Below are 12,939 nucleotides of genomic sequence, written 5' to 3'. Positions count from 1 at the left end.
ACATCCTTTTACTCGAGATCACTAGCTTGTACAATTTACTCTCGTCTTCATCTCTTTTCACGTCGATAATCACTATAGTAAGAAAATTAAACCCTTATCATCGTTCCTTGTGGAGATGATCCGTACTCATCACTAACTAAATATTCTTAAGTACGGTTAAATATATTTTTATTGAATAATTTCAATTACCAACAGCGAATTATAACCCCTGAATTTGAGATTACCAGAGCACGCTTCCCCCTACATATGTTGCATGATCCCAATGTGGGGCTTTATATGAAATATTGGAATGAGAATTGTCTCATTCTCAAAAGAGGTCTTCCAAATGGCAACACCTTTTCAGTTCACCCTTGTGGGATGTTTTGCTACCAAGAGTTCTCTTATTGATGGCATTACGATGGCATACTTAGCTCTAGGGGATTTCATAGGTCTTGTTGTCATTGGTACCCACAGCCACTATACTGCCTTTCTAGATTCGAGCTCGAGGAGGATTTCAGGAAGGCTTGGATCCACACTACACGGACGATTAGTGAATCCATCATGCACACATATAATTGGACAAGTGATACGACGAGTAGCTCCGATGACCAACACCTTTATTCTGTCCCAGTGTGGATTGGCTTCCCTAGACATGGACCCCATTTTTTCACGCCCTATGCCCTTGAGTCATTTGCCAACACCATAGGAAAATTTATACGTCTCGAAAAAGATGTAAATTTGTGCAATCGCCTTAGATATGCACATGTTTGTAGAGTTTGACCTTTTGGAGCTTCTTCGCCGTATTATCCTACTTAGGAATGGTGAAGAGATGATCCATCAACCCATTGTGTACAAGAACTTACCACAATTCTGTACACACTACATTCTCCTAGTACATAATATCCACAATTGTTGTTAAAGGGCGATGGAGGCTACCTCACATACTATGTCAGACTTTCTCCCCCCCTTGCCCTACAATGAGTACATTGTAGAGGCAAGGAAGACTACATAGTGTCGTCGCCCTAATCAGCATCTACCTCCTACCACCCAATCACGTCCTATACCACCTTCAGAGATGAGCCAATCACACATTCCACATCTCATTCCATGTTCATTAACAGAAGATATTCATTATAGTGAACGTGTGATGCTTATAATGAAGTCCATGAATACATGATCAAACTTAGTAAATTATGATGAGATCGTAATACAAAGATCACTAGTCTTTAAGCATGTGTTCTAAACATTCCTAATCAAAGGATACGCGAGAAGGACATCCAAGTATCCGGATAGAATATCAATATCTAGCCTCACTCATATGATGAGTATGGCCGGTCCCATAGCCATTAGTGTGGAGACACTAAGGATATATAGTGGGTACCATTTAGTGGAAATAGTTCACTGAGTTGATCTATATGAATCCCTGAATGGTATTATATCGAATTGTCAATCTGGTCGATTCATGTCACAGTTGTGTAATTGGTCCTTAGACCTGAGACACCAAAGACGTCTTGTGGATGGACGATCATGCTTTGACTATGGCCAACGAGTCTCTAATCATGGAATTCTAAATGGTCTTAGTTCGGGTACATAAAAAAGTTCACAAAGATGATTGAGTGGTCAAGATGGGATTGTCCACCCTCGGTATAAGAGGTGACAGCTCAAGGAAGACGGTGCAATGAAGTCCTTGGCCTAGGCAGTGAAATATCAGAGAAGAGTTCTCCGATGATTTTCGAATGCATTAGTACCAACTCAGATGATCGATAAGGGTTTGACAGTTGACCATACCCTAAGTTGTCCAAGGAGCGTCAATTTGATGAGAGACTATACATACACGGTAACCTAGGTGTAGCTTGGCACCCCACATGTTGGAGACTCAACCTATCAATTGGATTAATTCAATCTGACATTAACTAATCTATATGGTGATATAGTTAATTAATTTGGAAAGCGAATAAAGGTTATTGGCCCACTAGAGTCGTTAACTAGATTGATACACGGGCCTAGAGGGTCATACACAAATGGTCTTTTGGACATCAGAAGATATACTTAAGTTTTGGAGGTTTTTATGAAAAATATCCACTTAGTATAAATAGGGGAAGGCCCCGAACAAAATTCACCCAGGCCAGAATTTTTCAAGGGCCTTCTCCTTCATCTCCCTTCGCCCCACACCCCCTCTCCACTCTCGATGCAATCGGGATGGTGTACCTATGAAGATGGAGGTAGAACGGGGCTCGTCAACGAGAAGGAGGAGATTCGATGTGCCGAGGATCTCGTGGATACATCTAGAGGCTGCACATTTGAGTAACTCTACTCGGCTCGCTCTAGGATCTAAGAAATCAAGGATGCAATCCGTGTATAGGTACTTCGTTTCATGACTTTATCACTGCTGTTTTGATTCCGTTACATTTCTTCCACTGTGTGAAATCCTCTTCTTCATCCATGTCAAGGCCTCTAGAACCCAACAAAGAAGACGCTGTGAAGCGTTCCAAAACTCTCACTAAGGCCAAAGATGTACCACCTACTCCCTCGCCATCACACAAGGGCAAAAAGGGTATGCTCTCTACAATGACATCGAATATATTTATCCTTTTAGACGCATTAGATGAGCTTGATACTAGAGGATGCATTGAGTTAGTGGAGGCTTGACCCCAAGTCGCACTTAGTTTCATCACCTTTTACTCATTAATAAGGATAAACTCAGAATAGTTTGGCTTATTGAACTCATAATTACATCATTCACTATCCATTCCATCACAAGGAAACTTGGAATGGATCATGCCTATTGTCACTACTTTAATAGGCTTTGGTTATTATAGAGGAGAGATTATTTTTTGGAGTTACTTGCCAAAGGGACATAATACGTTACCTTCATAGTACATATTCCCCACAACCTTACACGCTCACAGTCGTCTATGCATCACATCAATATCTAGTGGTTGAGGCTCTATGGGGGAACTCACACATCATAATCATGAGTATCCTCATCTTATAGATCTCCCTTGGTTTAGACCTGGGGATTTCAACTACTTTCGTGTAGTTAATAAATATTAGTGTAGAGGACCCCCTAGGTCAAGGTTCATGCAAGCGTTCAATGACTTCATACACTAGAAAGCACCTAATAGGGTTGATCCAGGATGAAGCTCCTCTCTGTCTTGCAGCTGTGATAGAGCCACCTCCAGAATGGCCTCCTCCTCTCAAAATTTGGCTTTTATACTTAGGTTGAACGGTAAAATTACCATTTTACCCCTAATCAGTAATTTATATTTATCCATCAACGTAGGCTTGATCTAAATATCAAATATAAAGTTCAAGATGAGAAAATCCATAAAAAATCATCTCAATCGGACTTTAGGATCAAAAGTTATTAATAAATGAAAATTGACCAATCTAAGCCGTTGGATCAATATTCATTTATTTAATTACTTTCTTTCTTACACTCAATGACGTGTCGACGGCTGATTGGCTGGCACATTTTGAACTTCAAATGGCGGGTTCATTCTCCGCGTGCCACGTACCTTGTTTTGAAATCAAATTAAAGAAAAAAAGTAGAAAAAGGAAACATTGTACAAAGCACTTAGCACTTATCTGTGCGCCTGTACGGGCCCGTCCCAATCACCAATCGCCACGTCATCAATCGTGCGTGCGCTGTGTATGCACCACATCGGAGGTGAACTTACTGCCCGGAGAGAGAATTCCCTGGAATTTTGCGGAAACATCCCTCATTAAATGTGCGCATATAAAAGGACGCCGGTCAATAAGTATTTATGTATATGCCCCTGCCGCTTTCTCTCTCCTCCATATTTCCTTAAAAAATCATAAAAAATCCTGATTTATTTCAATAAAACTCACAAATATTCTAATTGCTTACAACCATGACCGAGAGCTGTTTTAAGGGCATAATTGCAACAAAATTTAAGAAAACCCCTTTGAGTTTAGAAATTTATTAAAAACTCAGATTTTCCTTATAAATATACTTTTTTTCCATTTAAAAATTCATTTGTTCCTTGAATAATTCCCAGAAAAATCCAATAAAATCTTATAAAATTCAGTAATTTTTCCCCACATCATTTAAGATTTAAATTAATTTTTAAACCTGCCATTTTCATTTAAAAATAATTATTCCAAGCTTAAATAAATTCCATAAAATTCATGAATTAACAGAAAATTAGGAAAAAATAGAATTCACTTGGAAAATCTAATTAAAATGTAAAATATGATAACAACCCCATTTTAAACTCTTTAAATGCATAAAATTGTGCTAATTGCTTGATATAAAGACCAAATTTAGGGTGTTATCAAACGCCATGCAGATGCTTGAATGTATGAGCTACTTGATCATTGTTTTACCAACATCATTTCCCTAATGCAATGCTCTATTATTATTTTTCTTCTACTGCGATAGTATTTTGATTGCTCACCAATCCTCCTCCTCCTAGACTAGAGTGCTAGAGTCCCTAGACTGCCTTTCTGGTTCCAAGCCATATAGCTCTAGCATGAGGCTTTTCACAGCTTTGTCTGACATCATTGGCACGGAGAGATTTCTACATCGCCTATGGAGAACTTTTGTTATTCACTGAGGAGTTTCAAACTTCACCTGAAATGGTGGAATAGACATGTATTTAAGTACGTGGACATACAAGTTGAGATGCCAAAGACGAAGCTCGTAGAAATTGATTGCCAACTTTAAGGAGCCTAGACCGATGTAGCTTGAGAATGGAAGATTAGGATTAGTGATCACATTGATGACGCCATGCAATGATAGGAGATTGACTACCTCCAGAAATCACGTATCCCATGGCTTAGAGGGGCTGATAGAAATATGCGATTCTTTCATGCATCGATTGGACATAATTTCAACCTAAAAATACGACCATACTAGGGACGTATTATCAGGATCAAGAACAGTTGGTGACAACTAGCTGATAAGTCCAAATCTATGGTTTAAATGTCATTTTCTAATTCAGACTTAACCAACAATATCGATAAAAATTTTCACTTAAATATTGTATAATTAATATAGGGCAAGTAAGGGGTCGATCCACAGAGAGACAGAAGTTTAACTTCAAAATTTTTCTCAATCATGGAATGAAGGAAATGAGTTTAAAAGTGAGAAATATAATTTTAGAAATTTTTATAGTTTTTTTGTTAATTTATATAATTTTCTATGATTTAAATCAAAGCAAAAATACAAAGAAAAATACTAAAAATATTTCACACTAATTTTCCTAATTTTATTTAACATTAGAAATAAAAAATAAATATTTTTGGAATTTTCTTGAAGTTCATTTACACTAAAACCACTATAAATATGAAAAATGAGAGTTAGAGATTTTTAGAACTTTTCCTGATGTTAAAATCAATAGAAATTAATTATATTAATGAATGGATTTTTACTGATGCTTTTTGGAGTTTTTAAATGAAGAAATAATTTTTCCTTATTTGTTTATAATTTTGAAATGTAGAAAATGAGGAAAATACCTGCTTTGGCGATTGTCGGTAGAGGTGGCGGCGGTGGTGGTGGCAGGCGGCAGCAGGGGGGATGGCAGCGGTGGCGGCGGAGCGTTTGGGCCTCTGGGTAGGCAGGCCTGATCTCAATCTGTTTAGGCTGGCATTAGTGGGTCAGCCCACAAAGGAGCAGCTCAATTTGGCTAAGTGAGGACTTAGCCAAATGGGTGAGCGCAATTGGGCTTGACCCAATAGGGTCAGGACTTAGCCGATGTGGATATAAATGAAGCACCGCACGGCACCGCACAAGCGCCACATGGCACCACACTACAACGCACGGCGGTGGCAAGGGTGGAAAAATGAGTTTTTTAAAGGATAAAACTGATTTGTTAATGAGATTTTTTTGGGATTTGAAATGGAAATGATAGAGGAACTAGAGAGAGAAATTAATAGATTTTAGATATAGAAATAAACGGTTTAAGAGAGAGAAAAGGTCGAAATGACTAGATAGAGAGAGAAAATGGAGACATAGAGAGAGAAAATGAAGAAGGGTAGAGAGAGTTTGAGATGGAATTTGAAGGTATAAATGAAGAAGTTTTTTATGAAATTTTGAGGGGATGAAATAGGGATATGAATGAAGGTATGGAGGCAGGAGTCAATTCTAGAGAGAGAAATCAGGGAAAAGGAGTGTTTAGAGTGAGAAAGTGATGATTTTAAAGGGGAAAAGGATGGATAATGATGAGAAAATAGAAATCTAAGTTCCTTAATTCTCAAAGAAAGCTCAAATGAGCCATCAATTCTCCTTTTCAAGTCTGGATCCTGATATTTTTCCAGGATTAGGTGTTTTTTAATGGAAACAAGAGTTGAGATTGACTGAAAACTTGAATAACTTACATTAAGCAGGTTGAACAACCTGGATTCTGAAATATGCCTTGTCCTGCGATGAGCAACTTTCACGAGCATGTCCTGAATGAGGGGAAATGAGGGAGAAAAAATATTTATACATTTGAAGAATTACTAAAATACCCCTTTGGGCAGTTTCTATTCTCTTTTCTTGCCATTTTGCCTCTTTTTCTCCATTGCTTGAGAGTTTTGCCTTGTAATTTCCAGCTTCTTTCTTTTAAGGTGTTGAAGGCGCAATAGGTAGGTCAGGTTGTGGCACAACCCCCATTAAGTTTTTTTTAGAAGCCCGCAATGCCATTTTATCATTTCAGCCCATTTTGATAATCACCAAGCTCCCAAAGATTCTCCAACTCCTTAAGAATTGTATCTTCACTTTCCTATAAATTTGTGCACATTTGAAACTGCAAAATACTGATAAGTAATCAAACTGCTTGACTTTACATAATGTACAAAATTAGAATTTATAGCTAGTGTGTAAATATTTAGTTAATTCAATTGATAACATGATAAATTCTAAATTAATAATGCCAAAAATATCTAAAATGTATGTAAATACGCATGCACTTATCATGTTATCACACACTTCCTTTGGTCAGGTCACTTAGAGGGAGGCCACCAACATCATTGGGTCTCTTGGCAGAAAGCATTGTGACCAATGGACGAGGGGGCTCTACGGATCAAGTTCCCACAAGGCATCTAGGACATGATTCAAATGAAAATCATGTGGCGTATGCGTACCATGAGCTCGCTGTTCAGGCGCATTATATCCACTAAGTATGGTGAGTGGACTTGCTGTGAGTCTATTTGACTTTAATTTTAGCTCATGGTGAAATTTTATTTCACTTTGATGTTTTAGTCCATTTTTAAAAAATTCTCTTGATGATACTTAAAAATCTTGCTTCTGGTAATGACAATTGTATGAAATTGGACGTGACTTTGAAACTTAATGTCCTATATATGTTGAATACTTCTTTTTGAGTAATATCCTAAACCTTATTTGATTAAGTCAGATTGGCTCCAATGTTTAGTTTATGATGCTTAAGTCATATTTTTTATATGTACGTGAAAATTATCATTTTTTCCATATCCTAATTGAAATAGTTAGAATAAGACTATTTCCCTTCACCACCAAGGGTCCAACTCACTAGTGGTTTAGAGAGATAGCTAGAGATCGTATACATGGGAGGAGATTGAATATCAGTTTCTAAGGAAATACAGATGCAATGAAAGAACATGCTTTTATTGCTCGTACTAATGACTATTATGACTTTTCGCATTTTTGACATCTTATAGCAATTCAAGATCAAGGGCTACTCGATCACCTCCATCGATTTGAGTGAAATCAACATGACACATGTGGGTACCATAAGTCACCCTAGGGACATAGTTTTCCTTCCTTCGAGCATGGGAGGGGCATGTAAAAATATCACTCTCTTCTTAGTGAAGGCAACTCACATGTACTGGATTAACCACATTCACCTCCCACAGAGAAATCTATGTAGAATATGATGATGAAGATGATGGAGCATGTGGCACTAATCAGCCATAGAAATGAACACTTGATGAATAGACTAGATAAATGAGAATCTCATCATATTGGTGAAACCATCTCATCATATGATGAAGGAATGACAGAAGACATAGTAGATCCATTGATTCAACAGTGTCCTAAGAATCTTGAGCCCTCAATGTGGATGGAAGAGCATAATGAAAGCTTAAGTGATCACTACCAGCTCTGCAAAAACCATGAGGATCAAGTTAAGGAAGGGGTCGATGAGTCTATTGCTTCTTCTACATAGATTTCAGAATATGACAGTGATGATCTTACTCCTACTTTTGATTATTATGAAGAGCGAGAAACAAGATCATCAACAGAAGGTAAACATATATTTTGATGAAGGGGAAGATAATGAAGCAACCATTATGCATTCTCATCCACTTGACAATGAAAATCATAATGCACATGAATTCCTTTAACTAAATAAAGTTGACCTTAAACCTGTGAATGCTATATCACACTATTATAGTAAATTCACTTGGAGTTTCTTCAATGTTGTTGTTAGCGGTCAAATACCTCTGAACTCTTCACACTTAGTCAAGACACACTTCATAGTGGTGAAGACCTTGACAAAGTCAACTTTGAAATATAAGTATATTCATATGGGGATAGAATTTCTTTTATGAAGTTCTATGAAGTCTAACTAATGACTATAAAGTTAGTACTTACTGAGAGACAACGCAGTCTACTCATGAATTATATTTTCCTAGCTAGGTTTTATCACTTTCTTAGATAGAGCTTATTCCATTCTAAGAAGTGAGCAAGAATTTGAGGGAGGTGTAGACATAACTTAGATGCAATGATGGGCGTCAACTTCTGGTTTGCTTTAAACCACTAGATACTTCCGTGTGCATACTCGTGAGCACAAACCAAATGGAGGGAAGGGAGAGCTAATCATAAATAAGTATACATATCATAGCAGCACTTCATGTCTTCAGCAAATTATAGCATACATTACTCACGAAAAATATATGAACATATTTAGAAAGATCAGAAATGTTTTACTAAATTGTTTAGAGATCAGCTGAAGTGATGAAGGTTCAATGTGGAACAAAGCTGGAGTCCAAGGATTTTAGGGTTTAGATATTCCCCTAGGGTGAGTTAGGAACACCAAGTGTTCTAACCAGACATCTCATGATCCTAAGCTACCATTTCTACTTTCTGTACTTCTTACCTTATTAGTTCACCACATCCTAAGCTCTCGTCAATGAAACCTTCCACAAATTTTTTTATAGCAAGGCATAGAATGGAGGCCAATACTCAAGTGCTACTACTATTGACAGAGTGCAGCTCCTTGAACTATTGAGGGATACTAAACGTCATCGGGGGAATAAGCTGCCTGTCTACTAAAGCAACACATGGGTTGAATAAAAGGAGTCAATCATTGCAAATAAGGCAGAGCCATCAAACGAAATAAGGCAAGAGTCATTCAAAATAAGGCAAAAGCCATTGTGTACATAAAGGGCACGAATCACAAATCTTTCAAGAAAAAATCCTGCCACCCATGTGTTATAGCTGCTTTATCTGTAGCTATAATCTATAGGATCGGGACCTTTTCTACACCATGCACCATTATTAGTACTGGGAGGTGAATAAGACTTATGGTTTAGTTGAAGTGAACTTATTCTTTACCTATACAATATGTTTACTTATAAGTAAGTTGAGTAATGAGATGTGTGTTTAGGATCGCGAAGTGAACGAAAGTAAATACTCGGGGGAATGCCTAGACACTTGAATTTCCAATACACTAGACTACATTTCATGTAAATCTTAGATTCACTTATGGTGAATTCATTTCCTAAGTGCTCATCTACAATTCATAAAACATTTTACGATCTTGTGTCATCTCTATGTATGCCATTGCTAAGGGACTAACAATGTTTTGATGGGGGACCATCCAACTAACAAGACAATGATTCATGAATAATGATGGTATGAAGCTCGAGCCGACGCCCGAGACCCAAGCTTCAACTAGATGGCCCAGCAACGGGTCGTAATGGTTGTTTTTATTTTCATGTATTTTTTTTTTCTGAATTGTCGGATGGGCCGTCGTGTTTTGGGCCTCATGTGTTGTCATTTTTCATTTTTTGCATGTATTGCTGGAGGTTAGGAGAAAGTCCTCGTCACGGGATGGTTTCCCCTTACTCAGCCCACTTGGGCATCCTCCTTACCCTATATAAAGGGAGGCATGCCCAAGGAGCCACTTGGAGATTTCATCATCTGGGCTCCCGCCCTCCTCACTATGAGAGTTATCGTTTACAGATTTCTAATGTAGCCGCGATCAAAGCCACGATGCGTGCAACTGTCAAATTCGTGTCCCCAGCACTCAAATGTGCGTTGCTCATACTCAACCCGGGTGGCTGCTGAATCTCCGCACCCACATGATAGATGTGCCCGCGCATCAATGCACCCCTGTGTCCCTTGTAATCGTGCACCCGTGCAATCCGTGCAATCGTGCACTCCTGTCTCCCTTGTATGCCAACATGGTTGAACACCCGCCAGTCTGCCGAGTATTGCAGGTTCTACATAATGAACAATCATTACATCGACAATGATTGGTTCGTCAGCATCATTGACCCCTTTTTCACAGACTTTGGTGTTTTGACCCATCAGGTTCTATCACTTCCCCTCATATTTTGTAGTATGATTAGTTCTTTAAGTGCTGATATAGAATTGCTCCTCTACCTAGGAAATTACACAATATAAGGATTAGCCACCATTTGTCGAGTGATAGGGATTTTGTCGAGATTTCAACTAGGATTACTATCAGAAAGGGTCGTGGACGCCCTTGGACACTCTGTTATCCCCCTCGTCATAGGTCGTTGAACTGGATAAACTTTTCGGACCTTTCCGAAAAGCTTGATCGCTGCCTAGACCTTTACAGACATTTAATTGATCGTTGAATTAGTTAGTGGCTGTCGCATATTTCTCATTGAATTATTCTATGTTCCGCATCCATTCCTATCTATTGCATTCATTTCCGTTGATTTCCCCGGTGGTGTAACACGAGCTGTCTGATCCTGACATGTCATGTTACATCATGCTTTAGTGAGGGGGTATTTGACATATTCACTTTTGATGCATGCAATTCAACATTTTAAAGGGTATATGATATCTATATGACGGAGGCAAATTGCGTAATTAATTTTTAATTTTCGTTGCTATTAATTTGCCTTCAATCAAATAAATTTATAAAATGTATAGAAACTTACTCATGTATAGCGTGAGTAAGGTCGTCTCCATAGGGACTGGCCTTTAGGTTTAAATTCAATAATTGAGTTATCATTTATTAAGATATAATGATAAATGAAAGTTAATTAGAGTGAGAAGAGATAAGTAATTAATAACTAGAGTGGATATTAGTTTAGTAAGATAAGTATAGAAAGGGAATGTTAGATATATATAGATATATCTTTTATAGCTACTAAGAATGGTAAAGAATTAAGATATTAGGTGGCTAGTGAAGAAATATAAAGTACTTGATAAGAGTAATTAGTAATAAGAGGATAGAAGAAAGAAGAAGAGTTATATAGATGGGTATATATATACACTAAGAGAAAACAGAGGGGATAGAGACTTATTTATATATTAATAAGATAGATAGGAAGAGAATAAGTGAGTATCTAACTATCATATGCTAAGTAAGAACTTCTGTGTGTAGAGAGATATTAGGAGGATGTAGAGGATAATAATAGAAGTGAAAAGGTTGTTTATGATTTATATATTTTTTTATTGAATTTTTATAATTGATTTTATGAAATGCAGGTAGATTTAGTCGAACACCTGAGAGGTGTTCTACCAAATGCCCTGAGGAGGGATAGAAGAGAGCTGTTGATATAAGATTTACTTAGTAGAAAGTTTTTTCATACATTTTTATAGATTTTGTAAAGGGAAGCGAGTATTTCTGTTGAACGCCCGCAAGGTGCTCGACAGAATGCACGGAGGAAACAGAAAACGAAACAGAATATATATATATATATATATTTATATATTTTCTAAAGTTTTTATAAGGAGGAAAGGTTTTTCTGTCGAACACCCGTAAGGTGTTCGATAGAATGCCGATAGAGTACGAATAATGATAAAGATAGGATAAGAGAGCCGATTCTGTCGAACGCCCGTGAGGTGTTCGACAGAATGCTCAAAAGAAATCAAGATATATTTTTTTGATGTTTTGTAAGATTTAATGACATAGAACTTAGGTAAATCGAATATTGTTCATCGAACACACTAGGTGTTCGATGAAATGCCCCTAAGAAGACGGTGAATCAAAATGGATCAAAAATGCAATTATATGATGAAATATTGAATAAAATTTTCCGTCAAGCTCAAAATGGATGTATAGGGATAATCTAAGAAACTCAGATCTCACCAAACGCCCTAATTCAGAGGGCAGAAGTGGCGGCGCCGGTCGCCGCCGCCGAACCTCGGTTTAATGCTTCTTCTGTCCTCCTCCTCCGTTCGGGTGCGACTCGATGAAGACCCAAGCTTCCTAGACCTTCTCGAGAGTCCTTTGAGCCATAGAGGTGTGTCATGGCACCTCGCCGGCTACTGGGTCACCTGCGAGAGCCCTCCGCCGTCCCTCTTTTCTTGCGGCTGGAGATGGCAAAATTGGGGCTCTCATCCTCTTTTTAACGGCTTGGGAGGGAGCCCCGACGCTGTATGATGGAAGGGGGCCGCTCTGGGGTCCTCTTGGGCTGTTGGATTGCCTAGCGGTCCCCTCCACCGGCCGAGAATCGCCTCCGGCCGGCGGAGTCGACGACCAGGGGCTAAATTGGACAGAAATGCCCCTGGTTGTCTGATCGAGCTTGTAAAGTGCCAACAGCTGCGATTAAATCGCAGCCATGGACACACTCTTACGGTGCACCCAGCTCCTGCCCCGTCAGCGCCCAGTCAGCACCCCGTCAGCCTCCTTATTTTCTTCTGATTTGTCCGTCGGTAGGGCCCACAGTCTGCGTCAGCAATCACGACCAATCAGCGGCCTGAAACATATAAATAAAAATGTTATATGATAAGAGGCTGATCTAGCCGTTTTATCTTCCTTGAGAAGATTG

Source organism: Wolffia australiana, chromosome 4 (assembly GCF_029677425.1).
Source record: "Wolffia australiana isolate 7733 chromosome 4, ASM2967742v1".
Taxonomy (NCBI): domain Eukaryota; kingdom Viridiplantae; phylum Streptophyta; class Magnoliopsida; order Alismatales; family Araceae; genus Wolffia; species Wolffia australiana.
Note: the sequence above shows the minus strand (reverse complement) of the source record.